General features: G+C 41.8%; 1 protein-coding gene across 1 annotated transcript in view; it reads left to right on the forward strand.

Moving 5' to 3' along the window:
• Nucleotides 1-15,623: 15,623 nt before the first annotated feature.
• The window catches only part of HECTD2 (HECT domain E3 ubiquitin protein ligase 2), a 105,133-nt gene continuing 98,374 nt past the window's right edge, over nucleotides 15,624-22,382 (forward strand). The window contains exon 1 of the mRNA XM_032432198.1: nucleotides 15,624-15,713. The gene's annotated coding sequence lies outside the window, so the exon portion shown is untranslated. The remainder of the gene's footprint in view (nucleotides 15,714-22,382) is intronic.

Consider the following 22,382-nt stretch of genomic DNA (forward strand, 5'->3'; position numbering starts at 1 on the left):
CCGTGAAAATGCAGGAAGGAGGAACAGAGGTCCGCAAAACAAGAGTAATGCTCTCACGTCCGCCTCCTCATTCCTGTGGCTGTTCCTCAGCTGATAAAAGGAAAAAGATTTTCTCTTGTGTGACTGTGCAAGAGAAAGTGGAGGGCCTCTGATTTGTTGGCTGTAAATGTGATTCTCTTTTGTGAGCAACCACCAATCAGTGGTGACAAGGCAGCTGACGCTTTATTGTTTGTCATCCTGGCGAAACCAGCGTATTAACTATTGACTTGGTGGGTGTGTCCACTGGCGACAGTTTAAATCCCAAGAACCTCCCCTAGGCACAGGTGAGCCCTTGTAGATTGAAATGCACTTTCTCCTGGCCCTCAGAAGGTACCCCACGTCCTTCTTCTGGTGACATTCTTCTGGTGCATGTTTCTCTTTGACCCAAGCTGTGCAGTCTTTAGCAAGCTGCAGCTCCCAGCCTCACCTGCAGTCTTCACCCCCAACTCTGGGAATAAGTGATGTATATTCTGGATTCTTGGGATCTCAAGGGGAGGCCTCCCAGGAGAAGCTTCAAGTCCCCTCTCAGTTTGGCTCTTTTATCACCTAAGGCAGGGCAGCAATCACTAGAGCTTTCCGAACTTTCAACTGGAGAGCAAGGTATATCTCCCTTTCCAGGAAAAAAAAAAAGAAAGAAATCTCAAACCTTATAAATAATTCTATCTTGGGCTTCTCTTCTTTGCCTTTGGAAAGAGGAACTAGGTAAGTACACCCTGCCTTTACAAACACCAGGCACTCCTAAAAGTAAACCTTCTAATACCCCTCCTGCACCTCACAGCCCTCTTTGTTGGGGGGGATAGGGGATGCGGAGGCTGGAGTGTCAGTTCTACTGAAATGAAATTTCTCAGCAAGCCTTGCTGGGAGATGGCAGTGCTTTACTGGTGGTGCTCTTAACGCTAGAACAAGGAGCTATGGGTGCTAGACTTACAAAGAAGACAGGAATTGTTATCAAATCCACATGTTTCTTTTAACTTCTTTATTAAATTTTGTTTTTAGAACTGCCTCTAATAAGTGCACATATATATCTTAATTAATCTGAAAGTGTTTACTATTTAACAAGAGAATTTAACTCTCTTACACTTATTGTCATAATTGGCATGCTTGGTCTCACTTCCACTGTCTTTTTAGAATGGTTTCTTATGGGGCGCCGGGTGGCTCAGTTGGTTAAGCGTCTGCCTTCAGCTCAGGTCATGATCCCAGGGTCCTGGAATTGAGTCCTGCCTTGGGCTCCCTGCTCAGTGGGGAGTCTGCTTTTCCCTCTGCCTGCTGCTTCCCTGTCCCCCTGCTTGTGCTTTCTCTGACAAATAAATAGATAAAATCTTTTAAAAAATAAGCTAAATAAGCCTCTTGCCAGCTTTATAAAAAAAATAGAATGCTTCCTTAGCATTTCCTTTGTTTTCTATGTTTTTATGTTTTCTATGGTTTATTTTTGCTTCTTTTGTGATCTGAAAGACAGATATCATGTGCTTTATTTTTTAATTTTTACTGGTAACTGCCACTGTGTTTAATAACACGAGTATTTAAGCCCATATAAAAATTTTAACTAGTGGTTTGAAATTTCAAAACAAAAAGCACCAATCAATAGAAACACTTGGAAGAATCTAAGATAATTCTGATTTTTAACTCTTTTCTTGATAAACTTGTTTTGTCTAGAGAAGTACTGAATTCTTTCTTTATATTTAAATTTTTTAAATGTCACCAGCCTTCAACAGGTGAACGTTTAAACAAACTGTGGTACATACATACTAGAGAATATTACTCAGTAACAAAAGGGAAGAAATTATTGATACCCAACAACAACTAGGAGGAATCTCTAAGGAATTATGCTGAGTGAATAAAGCCACCCCCAAGAAGCTACATATTGTATGATTCCACTTATACAGCATTCTTGAAAAAATTTTATTTTTTTAAAGATTTTATTTATTTATTTGAGGGAGAGAGAGATAGTGAGAGAAAGCACAAGCAGGGAGGAGAGGGAGAAGCAGCCTCCCCACTGAGCAGGGAGCCCAACACAGGGTTCGATCCCAGGACCCTGTGATCAGGACCTGAGCCAAAGGCAGATGATTAACTGACTGAGCCACCCAGGCACCCCTGAAAAAATTTTAGACATGGAGAAGGAATTCGTGGTTTCCAGGAGTTAGAGACAGAACTACCAGGGTGTAGGGGTGGGAAGGATGTTGGTGTGGTTATAATAGGGCAATACAAGGGATACTTGAGGTGATGGAAATGCTCAGCATCTTTACTGTGGTGATAAATATACAAACCTGCACATGTGATAAAATTGTACAAAATAAACACATACAAATTGAGCAAAACACATACATATACAAATGAGCACAAGTAAAACTGGAGGAAACTGAATAAGATTGGTGGATTGTATCAATGTCAATACACTGGTTATAGTATTATATGACAATTTTGCACATTGTTACCATTGGGAAAGCTGGGTAAAGGTATATGGGATCTCTCTGTCTTACTTATTACAACTGTATATGAATTTACAATTTTCTCAGTAAAAATTTCAGTTAAAAAAGATTCACTAGGATCTGTATAGGTCGTGGTAACTTTACATAAACATTTCCCTTATACCACTATGAATGAATCACTTTTGCTTTCAAACTCTAGTCAAGCTTAAGGTCATATATGTTTGAAATTGTTTCAGTTCCACTAGTTTTTTTTTTTTCTTGTCTGTATTTTCAGATCTCTCTTCTTTACCCTCCACATCTGACATTCTTTTTTTTTTTTTTTTTTAAATCATGTTCTTCTCGGAGTATTTTTCTTCCATATCCCGGAAGGCTTTAGACAATGACCCTCTAGTGTCTACAGCATGGATTTGATTTTCTGTAGTGTTAATTCTTTAGTGTTGATTCTGATTATTTTGTATTTTATATTTATATTTTTACTTCCTTTGGACTTTTTTTATCCAAGGCTTTTTCTGTTTATTATTCAATCAGCTCCTTTTCCATTTTAATGCTTTAACTTGTTGTCTTTGATCTTTTGCTTTGTGTAGTCCACAGTTTTCACATTTTTAAGAGTATAATGTAAATGATGTCTAAAATTAACTAGCTCCTTGGGTGCCTGGGTGGCTCAGTCATTAAGCGTCTGCCTTCGGCCCAGGTCATGATCCCAGGGTCCTGGGATCGAGCCCCGCGTCGGGCTCCCTGCTCCGCGGGAAGCCTACTTCTCCCTCTCCCACTCCCCCTGCTTGTGTTCCCTCTCTCGCTGTGTCTCTCTCTGTCAAATAAATAAATAAAATCTTTAAAAATAAATAAATAAAATAAAATTAACTAGCTCCTTGAAGTAAATCTTTATCAAAAGTAAGCTCTTTTTCAGACAGTAGAGCATTAGGTTATCATCTTTCATGCTAGAGAAACATTTAGTTTTGTTTCGTGTTATTTTAACCTTACTCATCCCTAAAAAGAAGAGTTTCTTTTGAATCCCAGCATTTGTCCATAAACCATGTAGTTTCTCCTTGTCTCTTTTTACTGTACACCTAGCTACCATCAAAATTGTTCTTTGTTCATAACATAGAAGGCCATTTCTAGATAACTTTCTAGATTTTTGTGCCTTTTACTTGGTATAAATTTGCAATCCTTAGGAAATGTGTTTTGATATTTTTGCTTGATTATCTTTCCATGAGGAGTGAAGCTTATTCCAGAATTCTTTGAAACCCTCTATGTTTTGTTCCCTTCCAGAAACCGTTCTTTCAGATTCATTCAGTCCCTTGCCACTACCAAATTCACAACCCAAATATAAGTGCTCCCAGCCATCTTATATTACCCAAAAATGTAGCTCTGCATTGAGGAGAAAGGGGAATGTGTATGAGTCTGGTAACCCTGGAAAGCAGCTCTTGTATAATAATCTCTCTCTCTTTCTCTACCCCTCCTCCACTTCCTCCTCCTCCTCCATTGTTGAATGCTTCTGTCTGTGAGGTAAGAGTTGTAGCACCATCCTTCTGACTCAGAGCTTCATTCCAAATAATATCAGTTGATAAATTTATAGTGCTATCAACTTATCTGAATCACTGTCTATGTTTTCCAAAACAGTGGTGAATAATCTAGAAATTCCCACTAAGCATTTTAAGCAAGGGAATAACACAACTAGATTCATATTTTTAAAAGACTACTCAGACAACATCGTGGAAAATAAGTTTGAAATGAGTTAGAAGTGAAAGCAGGAAGTCAAATTAGGAGGATATTGTAAGAGTCCAAGAAAACAATGGTAACACTTGCACCAGGGAAGCAGTAGGGGAGACAGTGAGGAAGCAGAGATCCATGAGAGGTTTATGAGGTAGAACTGACCTGAATGATTCTTCTGTGGTAAGCAGGTTAGTTCAAGGTAAACAATGGTAACTGTGCTAAATGGAGAAATTGGGAGTTCCTATGTGACTTCTGATGAGTACATTAAAATGTTAAACCATTTAATTTATTGGGGGAGGGATACTAATATAGTAGAAAACCAACAATCCTTCCTAAAGGTGTTTACAGGGATTTTCCTCCTGTTTGTTATCAATCCTGGAATATTATGTTTATTTAATTCTGTCTCAGCCAGGTAACTTTTTAGGAAATTTCTTTATGATACAAAGAGTCAATAGCATTAGCTTGCCTTATGGGTAATCAAAACTGGAGAAAGCACAGGATCTTTTGGTGCTGTTGTCTGGGGTGCCATCTAGCGACCAAAATTCTGCACCGCAGACAAGGGGCCCTGAGGAAGTCACAGCTAAGAGTGATCCTGCTATGAAATTCATGTGGATTGATATCCTCACATCGCCAGTCCATAAGGTGAATCCCTGCCGAATACAATCCAATTAACCAGCTATGTGATTTTAGGTATCTCAGTTGGTCTCAGTTTCCAAATCCATAAAATGTAAGGCAAATGCTAGCTCATTTCTAAGGCATTAAAAAAGTTTAATAGTTCAAAATCTTGTCTTTTTTTTTTCAAACAGGTCAAAACAACAGTCCAGGATGACACATGTCTTTTTGTTTTAATTTAGTCACCAAAATCACATATTGTATAGTTAGCTTAAGGTCCTCTGAATGACCTCAAATTTTGAGAGCTCATGTTCAGCCATTTCGTCTCATTTCAGGTCCTTCATTGCCCCAAGAAATTGTCCATATTGCTAACCCTAGTGATTTTCCTAAGAGCCAAATCAAATAATAAAATAATATCATATCACCATTTGAAACACTCCAATTGGTCTTTATAAGCCACAGCAATCATCTCCAAGATTTTAATCATTCATCCTTATCTGAAAAAAAAAAAAAAGAGCATGCAACTCCTATGTATAATATATATTAGCGAAATATTATTACCTTTCCATTTGATTGATAAATATTATGCATGCCTACTACACTAATAAAAAAACAGAGATGTTCAAAGGATAAGATAAAGGTGAAATAAAATGTTATTTATTGATTTCAGAAAAAAACTCTTCTCATTAAAATAGCCTGGCACTTTTAAAAGAGGTTTTAAAATAAGAAAAAAAGAGTCTTCTGTAGTAGCCAACGTATTTCCCATTTCAGGTGCTCTTCATTCCTTTGTGTAGATCCAGATTTCTATTTGGCTCCATTTTCCTTCTACATTAAGGACTACCTTTGAGATTTCTTATAGTACTTGTCTGCTGCCAGTGAATTTCTTCAGCTTTTATATGCCTGGAAAAAATCTTCGTGTTGCTTTCATTTTTGGAAAGATATTTTTGCTAGGTATAGAATTCTAAATCCACAGAGGTGTTTTCCTTTCAATACTTAAAAGATGTTGCTCTGCTATGTTTGTGGGGGTTTTTTTTGGTTGTTTTCTTATTCACATTGTTTCCAACAAGAAGTCTGTTTTCATTCTTATCTTTGTTTGTCTGTATTTAATTTGTGTTTTTACTCTAGTTCCTTTAAAAGATTTTTTTTCTCTTTATCACTTATTTTCATCAATTTGATTAGAATGTGCCTTGGTATAGTATTCATTTTTCATCTGCTTGTAGTTCATTGAGACTCTTGATTCTGTAGTTATATAGTTTTCATCAAATCTGAAAGTTTTTCAGACATCATTTCTTCAAAATTTTTTACCCCCAGCCCTTCCACTCCTTTTGAAATTCCAATTCTGGGCATATTAAGCCACTTGACATTGTTCCAAAGCTCTCTGATATTCTTTAGTGTTTTAATGGAATAATTTCCATGCTGTTTTCAAGTTCACTAATTCTTCTCTTCTGAAGTATCCAGTCTACTATTAATCTCATTCAGCGTATTTTTCATCTTAGACATTGTATTCTTCATCATCAGAAGTTCAATATGGGTCTTTTTGATATCATCTCAATCTCTCCTAAAACTGTTCATATTTCCATGTTCATGCTTGAACATATGGAATATATTAATCATAGCTATTTTAACATTCTTCTCTCTTAATTCTATTATCTGTGCTATTTCTGAATCTGTTTCTAATTGATTGTTTTCTTCCTCATTGTGGTTTATCTTTTCTGCTTCTTTGCATGTCTGGGATTTTTTTTTTTTTAAAGATTTTATTTATTTATTTGACAGCGAGAGACACAGCGAGAGAAGGAACACAAGCAGGGGGAGTGGGAGAGGGAGAAGCAGGCTTCCCGCAGAGCAGGGAGCCCGATGTGGGGCTCTGGGGCTCGATCCCAGGACCCTGGGATCTGACCTGAGCCGAAGGCAGATGCTTAATGACTGAGCCACCCAGGTGCCCTGTGTCTGGGATTTTTTGATCGGACGCCAGACATGGTGAAATTTATATTTTGGCATGCCAAATTGTTTGTGTTTTCAATATTCCTAAACTTTGTTCTAGAATGCAGCAGAATTCCTTAGAAACAATTTAATCCTTTTGCAGCTTACTTTCAAGCTCTGTTAGGCGGAACCAGAGCCACTATTCATCTCAGCAACTGATCTCAACCAGGGATGATTCTGACCCTAAGGGAAGGGCACTCCATACATTTGGCAATGTATGGAGACACTTTCAGTTGTCATGACTAGAGGAGTAGATGTGTTACTGGCATCTAGCAGGTAGAGGATGCTGCTAAACATCCTAGGATACACAGATAGCCCTCCATAATATAGAACCATTTGGCCCAAAATATCAATAGTGCCAAGACTGAGAAAACATCGTCTAGGCTATTTGGGCTCCACTACTGAAATAATACCCTTCTGAGTGCTCTATGTGATGCCCCATTTATTAAGAAATTTCTCCATTCTGGTTGTTTGGAAGGTGAACTATTCCAAGTTCTTTCGGATGTCCAAAAATTGTTTTCCCTGCTCCTTTCTGGTGGCCCTATCTAGTTTTTCCATACATACATGCCAATCAGTTTTTCAGTTGAAGAATGAGAGGACCCCTGTCTCTGATGCTTCTCCTCTCCAGTACTTTGCCTGGTGGATTCTAGCCACTTTGGCCTCTCTAAATTCTCAACCCTGTGTCTTGAACAGGGACCTGCAATTGCCTTCCCTGCACTTTGGCCTGGAAACGCTCTGTGAGTAGTAAACTGGGGGTGATTGTAGGGCTCACTTCATTCATTTCCCTTCTTTCAAGGATCACTGTTCGGCACTGCCTGTCATCCAATGTCTAAAAGCCACTTTTTCATATTTTCTGGCTGTTTTTTAGCCAAATGATTTTAAAAACAGGTGAATTATGTGAAACACTGGCTTTGATCTTTGAGTAGTGGTTAATATCCTAGGGCACAAAAGGCAGTTAGATCAGGATTCATCTTTAAATATATTTCAAATAGTCTTGGTAACTTAGAAGATTTTTCCCAGCTTCATGTCAGCTCTAATTAGATTATCATTGTTTTTATCTCATTAGATGGCTGATAAAAGGCTCATACTAGGAGGAATATGGCAGCTCTGCTATTTTATTGTTGGTATTTGCAGTATTTGCATTCTCTTCAATCTGTTTTAGTGTAAAAATCTATTTTATTCTTATGATAGAAAAATTCAATCATACACAAAGGTAGAGGGGATAGGATAATGTATCTTGATCTGCCCTTCACTCAGCTTCAACAATTATCACCTCACAGCTAACCTTGTTTCATCTATATTCCCACCCACTTATAGCATTCTCCTAACCCTGGATTACTCTAAAATGAATCCCAGGTATCATATCATTTTATCTATAATTATTTCAGGGTATGTATCTAAAAAGTAAACCACAGTTCCATAACCATACCTAAAAATGTAACAATAACTCTTTAATATCATGAATATATAATCCAGACTCAAACTCTCCTGATTATTTCAAATTTCTTGTTTTGTTATGTTTATTTATTTGAATCAGCAGCCAAATAAAATTCATACATTGTGATTGGTTATATGCCTCTAAAGTTTCTTTTAATTTATAGTCTCTTTTCCATCTTCTTTACCCACTCCCTCAATTCATATGTTAAAGAAACAGTCATTTGTCCTGTAGAGTGTCAGGTGTCATTTAACAAATTCCTCAGTTCCCTGTATTTTCCACAAATTGGTAATTATATGTAGAGATTTTATCAAATTCAGATTCAATTTATTCGGCTAAACTACTTCATGGGTGGTGAGTGATTCTATCAGGAAGCACATATGGGGATGCTAGCAGCCCTGGATAATCATTGCATAAATCCATTAATTCATTAGGGATATGGTGTTAGTCAATCTTATCATTCTTATGTGTATATAGGCAATCTTTTCTTCACGGTTATATTTTAATTCTATCATGCCTTCTTCTCTTAGTAAAGTGAATACTTCTATAAAGTTAATACTTCTTAACTTCAACCATTTCTTTTCCCAAGGGATAGAAATTGTATAGGAAAAGAATAAATGCTAATCCTTTCCCTTTTTCACTAGTTTTTAAAATAATAATTGCTTTCCTATCATCCTCCAAAGGCAACCAAAGTTTTTTGTATCATTATGAATTCATGGATTTAAACATATTTGATGTATATCAATTCATTGCACTTATTATTCTTGTTAAAGCTTGATTCTCTCATCTTTTGCCAACGGGAGCTTATTCAATTTAACTCTTGTGGTGTTTTGACATGACCCCAGTAGTCTCCTGGCTTCCTTGCTACTTGGCTTCACAAGATATTTCAGGCTTATGTTATTTTGCTAAATAGTATCAAGTCCTCTCCATAGGGGTGGTACCATTTTGCATCCCCCCTCCCACCCCACAATGTAATCATGCTGGTTTCCCCACAGTCTCGCCAATTGACTACTGAGTCAAACTTGGATATTGGCAAATATGATAGGTGATAAACTATATCCCTGTGTAGTTTTAATTTCCATTTATTGCCATGAGTTAGACTGATCATCTTTAACATGGTTGAAAGCCATTTGCTGTGAGCTGTCTGTATTTCAGCCCATTTTGCAGAAAGCTCCTTAGTAATCTATAGTTTCTTTGTAAGACTATCTTAAGCCATGTGTCTGTCCATTTTGTAAAGTCAGTTTAGTCAAAATGTAATAATAATCTATCAATCCGTTTAACTAGGCAATATAAATTGAAATATGTGTTATATGCTAAAAGGAAACAAAACCTGAAGGCCCAAGTGATAGGCTTTGAACTAGAGGCTCCCATCTCACTCAGTCCTCCATATGTGACACATCGGACAGGTGGACCAAGTGAAGGGGCCACAGTCAGTCCATACATTATAGCTTAGAAATATTTATTTTTAAATTTTTACATTAAAAATATAATACAAGATACCTCAAAAAAGTTAATTTTTAAATAAACGTAAGTAGGTCTAGGGCGCCTGGGTGGCTCAGTTGGTTAAGCGACTGCCTTCGGCTCAGGTCATGATCCTGGAGTCCCGGGATCGAGTCCCGCATCGGGCTCCCTGCTCAGCAGGGAGTCTGCTTCTCCCTCTGACCCTCCCCCCTCTCATGTGTTCTCTCTCATTCTCGCTCTCTCAAATAAATAAATAAATCTTTAAAAAAAATAAATAAATAAATAAATAAATAAATAAATAAACGTAAGTAGGTCTAGATTTTCTTTTCACACTCCAGTAGCTCACTTTGTACATCCCCAATGAGTGGACGGAGCCCACTTTGGAGAGCACTGACTGCAAGACAAAGTTTAAACCGTTTGGCCTGGCAGAACAGGAAGACTATCAGAATGTGGCCCCTGCCCCTGTTTCAGCCTGTCCCCTGCCTCCGGTCCCCTTGCTCTAGCTGTATGTAGGTCCCTGTAGTTCCCCACACTGCTGTTTCAGGCACACTGCCTCCTTCTCCCCTGTAACCACCAAGCTCCTACCACAGGCTGCCACATAACCTGCCAGATACGCCAGGGGCTCTGCTCCTACTCCACTACGGAGAGACAGTTCCTCTGTGAAACCATCCTGACTTTCTCAGGCTGACTTAGGTCCTATCGTCCTCTAGGCTCACCATGAATGCTGTGGCAAAACCACTGACATCTTTGTGAAGCATCTAGCAAGAAAGCACTACTGGGCCTCTTCCCTTGACTTGAGAATCACCTTCCAAGTCTCCTCCACTGGGAAAGCCTCCTTCAGAGGAGGCATAAAAAGAAGTGACTGAGAACGAGGTCCAGCCTGCGCCTGACTTCCTCTGCAACTCCCCCTATTGCTGGTGATCTGCCCAGAGAATTGGCTGAAGGGTCAGAACCTGAGTATGGTTACTTGAAGGCAGGCCAGAGGCAGAAGTCCTCACTGGACACTGGATACAATGGGAGAAACTGAGCTGGAAGGAAGAACTAAGCCAAAAACTGGGCTTGATAGGTGAGGTCAAAGTTCATGGAGAAGTCCAGTGGAATCCACTTGAGAGTAGCTCAGGGAAACAGAACATCAATGTAATTCTAGAAGGGAACTCTTCTGTCAGCACCTGCCTTCTTGGGGACAGTAGGGAAGAAGGAGGGACTTACTAGTTCACACCAGTCTACCCAGGCAGAGTTACCATTTTCCAGCATAGCCCTACCTACCTCTTATCTCTTGATTCCTTCCCACCTGCCCAAATGTACCTGCCCCTGCCCCCACTCTCCATGCACAAAGGCCTCCTTCTCAGGGCCTCCCTGCCATTCTCCATTTCAGGCTTCTAAAAGTCCCCAAATCTAAGATCCAATCAAGAGCTGGGAGGCCCCAGCCCATTTGTCCACCTAAGCCTGACCAGAGAGTGCTAAATAAAACCAATACTTAGATCCCCATTTGACTTCTTACATTGATTATTCAATGAATTAGAACGCAGAGGGGAGGAGGGACGAGCTCCTGGCTTCCTAGGCATCACACAAGAAGTTAAACTGGGCAAACCCAATCAACCAAGTGGACTTCACTTGAAGAAAGACTGGAAAGAAACTGGATGATCAACCTAAAACTATGTTTAGGTTTTAGACATCCTATGGAGAATTTATAAAATGCAGATTCCAGGGCCCTTCCCTTAAGATTTGGATTCTGAAAAGTCTGGGATGACACCTGAGAATCTGAATATTTAAGTTCCCCAGTGAATTTGGAGGCAGGTATTTTCAGACCAGACCCTGAGAAACAGTGGTCTAGCTGGCAAAACGGGGCAATGTAAAGCATCTAAAGTTGCTAGGGTCATCTAAGCACTGCCCAGGGGCTAGTCATTCGGTGTCAGCTGCATCTGGGCTGTGAATGATGCAGCAAACTACCCTGGTTCCGGCTGTGGGCTCACCTACAACCTTCTGGTCATAGAGCCGCTTGCCTGCGGGCAGCTAACCTACAGGTCTGCGGACACGAACATTCTGCTCCGTCCACGGCCGTGTTTCTCGTTATAAATCAAAACACTGGCATTTGCTTCTATTTTCATTTCTGGGGTTTTGCTTACTATACAGGTCCCTCCTGGAAAGCAGAGCTTCCCTCACGGTGCGGACGGCAACCACTTCCTGCCAGTACAGAAGCCGAGCCTTACGGGGAGCGAGCTCATCAGTCTCACACCCTGACACGTCCAGAAGAGTGTTCAGAACACTAACTTCCTGCAGGAACCATCTGCTCGCATCCCGCCAGCGACGTCGGCGCTCAGAGCTCCGCCCCCGCCCGGCCTTTGTTCGCAGCTCCAGGGCCACCCACACTGTCACCCCTCTCCCGGGGCCCCGGGGGAGCCCCCTCCCCCCTCTACCTAGGGCTTCCGGTGCCCGACCCCCTCTGGTCTTTTAAATCTCTCTGATCTTATCTCGTCCCCTCCTCGGCTTTTCGTCTGTGCTGTCAGTCATTCTGTTCCCTGCGCTTTCTGTTCTTTGCTTCCCCCTGGACGCAGCTACGGAGTTTCCAGTCCCTGCTGGTGGCGGAAGTTCCGGCGCAACAAAAGACCCCTTTCTGTCACCTCTGCGGAGTGCAGGCGCCCCTGACCCCAGAGCCGAGTGGGGTGGGTGCCGCGCCCCAGGCCGAGGGGAGGAGGAGGGGGAGGGGAAAGCTCGTCTGCCAACAGGGGGCAACCAGCCCCTTGGCTGTGTTCAGTTCCCTGCAGTGCGCGTCACCCTGTGCTGTGTCTTGGCAGCCAGCTGGCTTTCCTGGGCGACACCCCTGTGAATTGCCTGAACTGCACGCATTAGCATTCACTGTGCATCACCATTCAAGGAAAAGAACAGAAGAAAAGCTCCCCTAGATTAGACCAATCTTCCTTCCCAGGCACTCCGGAGCTCCTAAGAGCGGCCGTGACTGACAGGCTGCCCTCCAAGCTATTTACCTCAATAGAGGAGGGACAGCCTCACACAGCTTCTCTCCTCTCGTAACCTGTTATTTAAGCCTCTCCTTTATTCCCTTTATCGAATTTGTCACCATGCCCTGCCAATTTCTGTTGCCACCATCATCGTTCTAATCCTCATTCTCTCACATCCTGGCTGCCAGACGGTCTCATTTCTGTGATGTCTTCCCACACCCCCACCCAAGCGATCTTCAGGACTTTCATCATCTCACTTGGTGGCTCAGAGTCCTACTGGGTTAGTGGGATCAGACCCCCCTTCCCAGATCTCGACAGCCTGGCTCCACCTTAAGGGACAGCTCTTCCCAGCAAACCTTCCCGCCGGCACTGCAGCCCCTGCGGGCCCAGGGTCCCAAGGCTTTACCTCCCTGTCTGCCTGCAGCGCCCTCCCTTGTCTTTTCTTCGAAATTCTGCCACTTGTGTAAATGCCCGCCTCAACCCCGCTATTGCAAGTGGGCAACGGGGACACGAAGAGATGCCACTGGGCCTGTGAGCTTGGGCAGTGTGAGGGCGTCCAGATCAATCGTACGGGGGCCGGCGGCAGGGGCAGGGAAAGGATTCACCCAAGGCAGGAAAAGGAGAAAGAAGTTTATTGAATACACTGCAAGGGAGGGCTAGGAGGGACAGCAAAGGAGAGACTGTCTGCGAGGAGAGGGGGTGGTGAGGGGCCACAGTTACAGGGCGGAGTGGGGGAGTATGGGGAACGTATGGAATTTCCCCTTTTTGGTAATCTTAGGAACTGTGCCTGGTTGTAACTGGTCAGTCAGGGCCTATGGCTACTTCGAGGTGAGTGGCTTCATGAGCCTGTTTGCGTTGAGCTCCGTGGTCACTGTGGGCCCTTTGGCCTTGATCAAGTTTCCACGGCTCAAGCCTGTTGCCTGAAAGCAGCTTCTACAGGCAGGTAATTTAATGTCTCTGAACTGCAGCATTATTAGACAATAGTCCTACTCCACAGAGGTGTTGTACTCTTTGTTAACCACCTGAACTTGATGAGGGGTAAGCAGGACATGGTTCTCCTCCAGCTTCTTGGCTTCTGCCAGGTTCTATCAGCTCTCCCTTCCTGGTCCTTGACCAACAGGCTTCTGGAAACTTTGGGTTGTAAGAGCAAATCTCACTTCCAAATATTAAAAAGTCCAGTCCAATCCAAACACAAACCTAAAAGCTTCTCCCTTGCCCCTACTCTTTCCCCCTCTCCACCGACTCAGCTTGACTCGTGGCTCAGGGACCTGCTGGCGTCTACCGTTTTTATTCCTTCTTGCTCTTCCACTCCTCTCCTGCTTCTGGATCTTCCAAGGTCAGGGCAGGAGAAGGCAGAAACAAGAGAAAGGTGGCAGGCTCTCTACTTCGCCGGGGCTGTCTTAACCAAGGATGCCCTCTGTCGTGACAGAAAACTGAAGCCTGGCTCTTGCGGTAGCAGATGTGTGGATTCTTCGGAGGCCCCTCAAGGACCTCTGCCCTGCACAGCTCTGTGATCATTTAGACGGACCCTCTAAGCATCTTTTCCACTGTAGCAAGCACACTGTTACACATCATCCACACAGGACACTGGAGGGGCTGGAGGAGAAAGAGGCTTCTCTTCCTACTTCTGGTATACTTCCATTTGGTTCTTTTTGATCCTACTGCAAAGCTGCAGTGGCTGTGCCGCGTAGAACATCCAGTGATGCTCCCCAGCACCGCAGCCAAGTACCCAGACATACAGTGCCTTGGAAATTCGCACTCCTGGCCTGGTGACCACTTCACTGTGGCCCTCTGGATGGAGTAACACGGCGTATGTTTTACACACACATACACGTGCCCAGGATATATGCACCTGTTAGTGATCACCATCTCTCAGCTGTGGGAGTATGGGTCATTTTTATTTTTTTGTTGCATAGACATCAGGAATCAAGGCCATCTAAGAAAAGAGATACGAGATCTTAAATTTTAAAAGATAATCGACTTTCTCCTGTCTTTTAGAAAGAAAAATTTCTCCAAGTTAAACTGGTATATATCAGGAGGTTAACTTTCCTCACGTAAGTGCACAGAACAATTACGTTGAGCTCTTTTATTGGTTTGGACTCCATAGAAATATACAGAAATAGAGCAATCATTTCAAGCCTATTTGCCTGCTACCAAAGACAATGGCAGCCCACCTGGGAGGATATTGTACCTAGAAAAATACATCTTGTATTTCTTTCTGGAAACTTGGGAGGTAGGAGGAGAAATTAAAAGGAATAAGGACTGCAAGCAAATATGAGTAATTATATGTGCAAATGTGTAGTTACTTATTCATTTGGGGTATTTCATTTTGCCCTTGCAAATATATATTCTGAAACCACAGGATGAGTAGTATATACCCTGAACCTCTACCTTACTTGCCTTATTGATTTTGGTGTTCCATGAAGAAAAGCCCCAGGAAAGACAGAGGGTGTTATGCTTGGGAGGGGGTTGCATTTGCAATGGTAATTCTGCTAGAATACTTGTGAAACCCAAACTCTCTGCCCTCTTCTCTGTGTGTTTGTGTCTAATATCAATCTATTCCTTGGCATTTAGAAGAAACACTCAGGTAACAATCTCAATTTGTTAAATCAATTTCAATTTCTGGGAAGTGAAGGAGTGTGTGAGTGTGTGTGTGTGTATAAATTCTTTTCCAAGTCTCTTGGATTGTGCTGACACCATTGTTATTTCTTGAGAATAGATCCTTCCTAAGTCACCCACTCATATTTTGAAACTTGCAGGATTTGAAATAATTTGATGCATTTTCAGGGCTAAAATTATCCTTGGAGGAAAAGTTCTACACACCAAACGTTCACCCAGAAAAAGGGCTCTAAAATGCTAATTTGGGGGTTGTTCATGCCAGGAATCAAGGCTGGAGAAGTGAATTCATCCCTGCCCAAGTTAGGGAGGAAAAAAAATATATCTGCTGTGCCTCTCGAAGCACATCTCTTTCACCATCACGGCTTGGAAGCCTGCTCACCATGCTGCTGTGTGTGCTCCCTTACCTCACGGTGGGCATTCTGATTTTTTAGCTCAGCAAAATGAGGAGTGAATCCAAGATGTCCGCATCTGGTGAGTAGCTGGGGTACAGGGATGGAATGGACAAAGAGTGAATAAATCATATTGTTGGCTAAGAAACTTTTCCTTCTTTTTAAGGCAGTTGTTGTAGTCTAGAAAATGCAGGAGCTTTCTTTGAGGAAAAATAGATCACAGGAATATTCATGTATATGAAATAGTACTGACACCATGATTTCATGAATAATTATCGCTACTCCGATTAGGATTAGAGACGCTGTGGCTTAACTAATAACTGATCTGGTAACTAGCCTGTGGCTGAGTTATTTCCAGTAGAGGTAACCGTTTTTCTAAGAAGCTTTGGTTACCTGGGCTACAAAACCCATTCCCTTTCACAACATCACATCTGCCAGGTACATAAATAAAAGACCAAAATATGATGCTCTAGAAGATTCATTGGATCATAAATATGGATTTTGTCTTCTAGCCTCAATAACCTGTGCTTCCTCTTTCTGGAAAGGTCCTCTCTCTCCATCTTCACCACTCTCTGCCCCGACCTCACCTTCCTCCTCTCCCTGTCCCCAATCCCCATGCCTACTTCCTTTCATTTCCCACAAGAGAAAGGCTGATCCTTCCTGATTCACTTCAAATGCCCATTTCAATCCAAAGACCAACTTAAATTAGGTGCCCTTCCTCCGTGTTCCTTTAGCACCCCCACCCACATCACAGCACTTTCTAAGCTGAATTGTAGCTGGTTTTCTCATCTGCCTCCTCGCACCTGACTGGAGGGCTTCTGGAGGGCAGCGACTGATGCTTTAATCCCAGCATTTTATTTGGCACAGAGTAGACTCTCAGTAAATGATGGGCAAGAGATGTTACAATGCTGTGCTTCATGGGGTTGGCTGATGAGCCAATGAAGTGAGGCCAAGGAGACTGAGTTTCAAATGGCAAGGCCCTTTTCAGATGTTAGGAAGTTTTGACAAAATAGAATGGAAAAAAAGTTGTCCTATTGTGTTACGCGGAAGTTTGGAACAGCTGATGCTTGTTACAATGAATAAAGGGAGTTAGGAAGCCAATGAATCTTTACTGATCATTTTCTCTGTGCCACACACTTTTCACATGTTCTTATTAATCCCTCCAGCAATCCTGGAGGTAGATATTAATATCCCCATTTTAGAGAGGACAACACCAGAGCTCAGAAAGGCCAAAACAATTGCCAACATCACACAGCTAGTAAGGGGCAGAGCCAGGATTTGATCCCGATCTCTCTGGCTTCAGAACCCACATTTGCTCCCCTACAGGATGCTGCTTTGGAAGAGGAAAGAATCTTGGGTCATAGATAATTACCTTGCTCGTACCTATTCTGCCCATCCCCCATTCCACAGATCTGGAAAAAAACGGGGCCGGGGGGTGGGGGGACGCCAGGAGAAATTGCCTATGGCATGCAGCCCAGTGGTGACTGAGTGGGGGATGGCCCAGGAATCTGCCCTAGTGTTGACTGGATGCCCAGAAGGCAGGAAGGGACTGCATTTTTTGCACAGTCAAAGGAAAAGATATTGACCCACGGAGGACGTCAGCAAATCCACAAACCACGGGAGTCTCATAGTAAAATAAGTGTATTTTTCAAGCTCTATTTTTATCCCACAAATTAAGGAACATAGGAATTTTAAAAGGGATGGCAAAACAAAGTCACTATTATACATCCAAGAAGGGGAGGGTGAGAACCATAGCATGTGTTATAAAGTAGTCTGGATTATTATTAAGAACACAATCATTTACATATTATTATAAAAATTGTATTATATATGCTATATTATTATAATCGTAATAGATATAATCATGGTAAGACAAAATCTTGACTATGATATAAAGGCCTATTTAATTAGTTTGTCCCATCCTTTCCAATATAAAATATGCAGTAAGTTTGTGAAGTGTTTTGTGGGTACACATGGAGAGGTAGGATTATAACATCAGTCTGAAGCATATTTGAATCTCACATGGAAGGCTCCTAGTCATCACCAGAACACACTATGTATTTTAACAGTTAATAAAGGACTAGCTTCCTTTACTCAGGCTGCTCCTTCAATCATGAAGCAATACATACAAACACACACAGCTGGAAAACTCCTATGCATTTTTTAAGGTGCCGCTCAAGTGTGATATGTTTGAAAAGCCCTTCCAGATACACTTAGGGAGAATTAATTATTTTCTCCTCTGTGTGCTCATAGATCTTTGTACATACTTCCGCTGTAGTTCCTTTTCACACTGTGCTGTGGCTAATGTCTCTGCTGCTGGACCAAGAAATCACCAAGAGTAAGAACCAGCTCTTAACCTCTCACTATTCTCAGAGGCTAGCTCAATGCTATACAATAGATGCTCAATAAATGTTAACACTACCTGAAAGGAAATGTTTACTGCACCTTATACCCTCTTGTCACCACTAGAGGGCAATACAATCACGATTATTGAACACCACTGATGTAGTTCCAGATGAATAACCAGCTTTTAAAAAATGTATCTTTTTCAGATGTTCTTTGTATTTTTTTTTTTTTTTTGGCCATGTTTTTTGATAATTCCCGTACTTCAGTTTGAGCAAACATTCCACAAATATAAAAAGAACACTTGAAATAGAGGCTAAGTGCCCCAGTGCCAAGGCGTCTAGGGATTAGGTCCGTGGCCTGGAGAGAAGAAACCAGCCTCTACAAATGGGATTAGAGACGCTCCTTATTCCTCAGACATGAAGCAGGGATCTGAAACATTGGTGCTCCATCTTTTCATGTTTTAAGATGCCTGATCCTCCACATTCATCCCAGGGGGTAGTTAAGCATCACTGCCCTTAAGGGAATGATATCTATGGGATGTGTGCTGAGGGAGGACAAAGCCAGCGAAACTTCCTGTCGAAATGGTTTCTGCGTATCTATTTCTGAGGGACAGCAATTCCACAGCTGGTTTTCCTTCTGTTCACATTTCGGGCCCTTGCCAGGACAAGCATTCAAGGGGCAAGTTTCTAATGAGACATCTCCTCACTCAGTGGCCATTGTCACGGTGCCAGAGGACACCTCCATGAAACCTTTCCAGCCCTTCCAGCCACAGGGAAGCTCTCCACCCTTCCAGCTCCTGTAGCTCCTTCTTTGTTCCCCCCAGTAAACTGACCCCCCCCATTCTACCTTGTACTGTATTTATGCAGGTGCGGGCCTCTAACCCCCTCCTAGGCTGTTACTCCTGTGGGGTCAAGGCAGGTTCCTGCATCCTCTTAGTCCAAAGAGTGTCTTACCTTACACAGAGTAGGTGCTCAGTACATTTTGTTTCATGAAACCAAATGGAAAGGAGTTTGTGTTCCACTAGCTGTGAATCTAATGCCTGCTTTTTAAATTTTTTTACTATTTTTTTAAAGCCTTTTTTTTTTAGTCTATTTCCACTTTCTTTTCACACCGCTGATGGAGCACCAGCGCTCACCAGTTTTAAACTTGGATAGATTCTTGTTTGTTTAAAAAATGTTCTATCATAAACATTTAGAACCAGTGCCACCATTTAGCTAACAGTTATTTCGCCTAATTAGTTCCCTCATCTGTGTCTTTAAGGGGGGGTGCAGACAAAATAAGTTTTTTTAAAACAAATTAATAACTAATGTCCCTTTTATTACTGTCCCCTGCCCAACAAGCCTGTGTTTTGAATAATTTGGCCAATCTAACTGCATTTCTACATATAAACAAGTTTACTATTATCTAATGAATTCAAAACATAATTGGCTACAGTTGAATAATTGTGGTTATAACACAGACTTGATATAATTCTAGCCCAAATCTTTTATCATTTATTTGTTCTAGGTTCTGTTCTTAATATTGGGCATAATGGGGATAACATCTGTTCCAGTGGGGCTGAAAACAGAGAAACTTGTTGGTTATCAAGATCAAGTAAATCCGTGTAGCAGTATTTAATAATAAATGCGTGACTTAATGTAGGCTTTTTAAAGTTGGAAACTGCTTGCGGTTTCACACTGTTTCCTGTGTCTAGAGACCCTCTTTGTCTAGGAAACCAGTGGATTAGAAGCATTCTGAGGTTCCCCCTACCTTAAATATTCTACTTGCATTTTTCTTGAATATCAGTTTTCTATTACAATGTATAAAATTACCACAAACTTAGCTGCTTAAGACAACACCCATTTATGATCTTACAGTTCTGTAGGTCAGAAGTCCAGGCAGGCTTGGATGGGTTCTCTGCTTAGGGTCTCACAAGGCAGGGGTCAAAGTGTTGGCCAGCTGGCTCATGTGTGGAGGCTCTGGGAAGATCCCACTTAGAAGCTCCTTCAAGCTGTCGGTAGAATTCCAGTTACTTGAGTTGTAGGACTGAGGTCCCTGCTTCCTGGCTGGCAGTCACTGAGGCCTGTCTCTCAGATCCTTAAGGCCACTTACCTTCCTTCTTGTGGCCTCCTCCATCATCAGAGCCATGATGGCTCATGAAGTCCTTCTGACACTTCGAATCTTTCTGATTTCTGCTGCTAGCCAGAGAAAGCACGCCACTTTTCAGGACCCGTGTGATTAGATGAGATCCACCTGAATAATAGCCCCATCTTAACATCAGCTGTGCCACATAACCCAATCGTGAGAGAGATCTCATCACATTTGCAGTGGCTGGATATTAGGGCAGGACATCTTTGAGGATCATTTCAGAAATTCTGCCTCCCATACTGACCAATGGAATTTCCGCCTCAAGCCATCAGTCATGTGGAGACCTGCTGCCAGACAGAAAGATTTCACCCAAGCCACAGATAAGGTTTTTAGAGTCATATAAGGTCATCTCATTTAATTGACTAGAGGTCTTTTAAAAGTGCAGGTTGCAGGCGCCTGGGTGGCTCAGTCGGTTAAGCATCTGCATTTGGCTCAGGTCATAATCCTGGGGTCCTGAGATCGAGCCCCGCATCGGGCTCCCTGCTCAGTGGGGAGTCTGCTTCTCCCTCTGCCCCTCCCCCCAGCTCGTGCACTCTCTCTCTCACTCTGTCTCTCAAATAAATCAATAAAATCTTTAAAAAATCAATCAACCAATAAATAAAAGTGCATGTTGCAGGGCTCCTGGGTGGCTCAGTCGGTTAAGCCCCCGACTCTTGATTTCAACTCAGGTCATGATCTCAGGGTTGTGAGATGGAGCCTGGCATGGGGCTCTGTGCTCAGTGCAGCCTGAGACTCTCTCTCTGCCCAGCTATCCCCTCACCCCCACTTGCGCGCACATCCTCTCCCTCTATATATAAATAACTCTTAAAAAAAAAACAACAGTGCATGTTGCAATTTTATAGAAAACTTTCTAAGATTGGTTTTGGTCCTTTTTTCTTCATGTCATTTCCTCAGAAAACATTATCTTTTCAGGAAAGTAAAAGGTTAACCACAGATACAATGAGCACCTTCAAGTAGAAAGAATATTAATATTAATGAGGTGTCATTTATGGAAATCTTTTTATCCCTAATCCTCTAAGATATGGGTTAATAAACAATATAATTTTCTTTTGCTATTTTAATCTGTCCCTCATTAAATTTTAGCATTTCACTATTTTATCAGCAGAGTATAGATATGATGAGCTAATATCTGAAAGAGGAAGATGACAATAAAGGGGTATTATCAATTTGATGTAGCATTGTTTACTTTTGTGAAGTTGAAGAGTAAAGGAGTTGTTAGTTTTATTTAAATTTTCAGATCTGATTGTTGACTCTTGGAGGTGACAGTTCACTTTTCACTAAGTAGTGATTACATAAAACCCATTTTCTCCACAGCACCACATAAGAGGTATAACAATTGTCATCACTGTGGTTGCAATGGAATCATTTCTTATGATAGCAAAGCAGAAAAGGTATGATTTTAAGTTTCAAGAGCAGTTATCTTTGGCAGACGTATTATGGACAGATGACTCAAACCTTCAAAATAAAATTTCATTAGATGTGATTCAGTTAAACTTTTAAACATTAACCTACATATTTTCCTTAGGAGTTTTCCAAACTGTTTATGAGGCAAACACCTCTACTCTCTGAAAATGAGATCTATCTAAACATATTAGACTGGGTCATTTGCTACCTACTTCAAAATCACCGGGAATATCTTGTTTAACATGAGGATTCCAGGGCCCACCTCAAAGTTAGTTTTAATTTTAGAAGGCCTTCCTGGACCACCTTTATCTGGTTGATAAAATCAATAATTCAGTCACCAATTAACCAACATGATTGATCTGTTCTACACAGCAGGCTCATATTGCAGTGGGTGTTTAGGATGCAAGAATTACGAAACTATCCCCGGGAAGTTTAGAGTGTAGTGCAATGGTCTTCAAACCACGACAGCTAGGACTTATTTTACTGCAAGTAGCACACACCCACCAAACAACAAACTTTTTCTCAAAAGAAGCAGGAGTTAATGAGTCAAAGGAGTTGAGTGCTTCATCACTGTCATTAGACACAAACAACTGGTTCCTTTCCCCCCCTTCCTTTCTGCCTTCCACGGTGTCAGCTTCATTCTGAAAAAAAGGTGTCCCTAGCTCCCAGGGACATTTCTTCCTCTATGACATCATGGAAGAGAGAGGAGGCTGTTCCTGCAAGTTCTCTACGTAAGGAAGCATGCTCTCCTAAAAGTTCCCAGAAAATACTTTTTCACCTCTTGTTAATGTGAATTGGGTCATGTGCCCATTCCTGAGCCAAATACTGTGGTCAAGAGAAGGGACTGTGCTGATTGACTCTGAGCCATGTGCCC

Source organism: Phoca vitulina, unplaced genomic scaffold (assembly GCF_004348235.1).
Source record: "Phoca vitulina isolate PV1807 unplaced genomic scaffold, GSC_HSeal_1.0 scaffold48, whole genome shotgun sequence".
NCBI classification, from domain to species: Eukaryota; Metazoa; Chordata; class Mammalia; order Carnivora; family Phocidae; genus Phoca; species Phoca vitulina.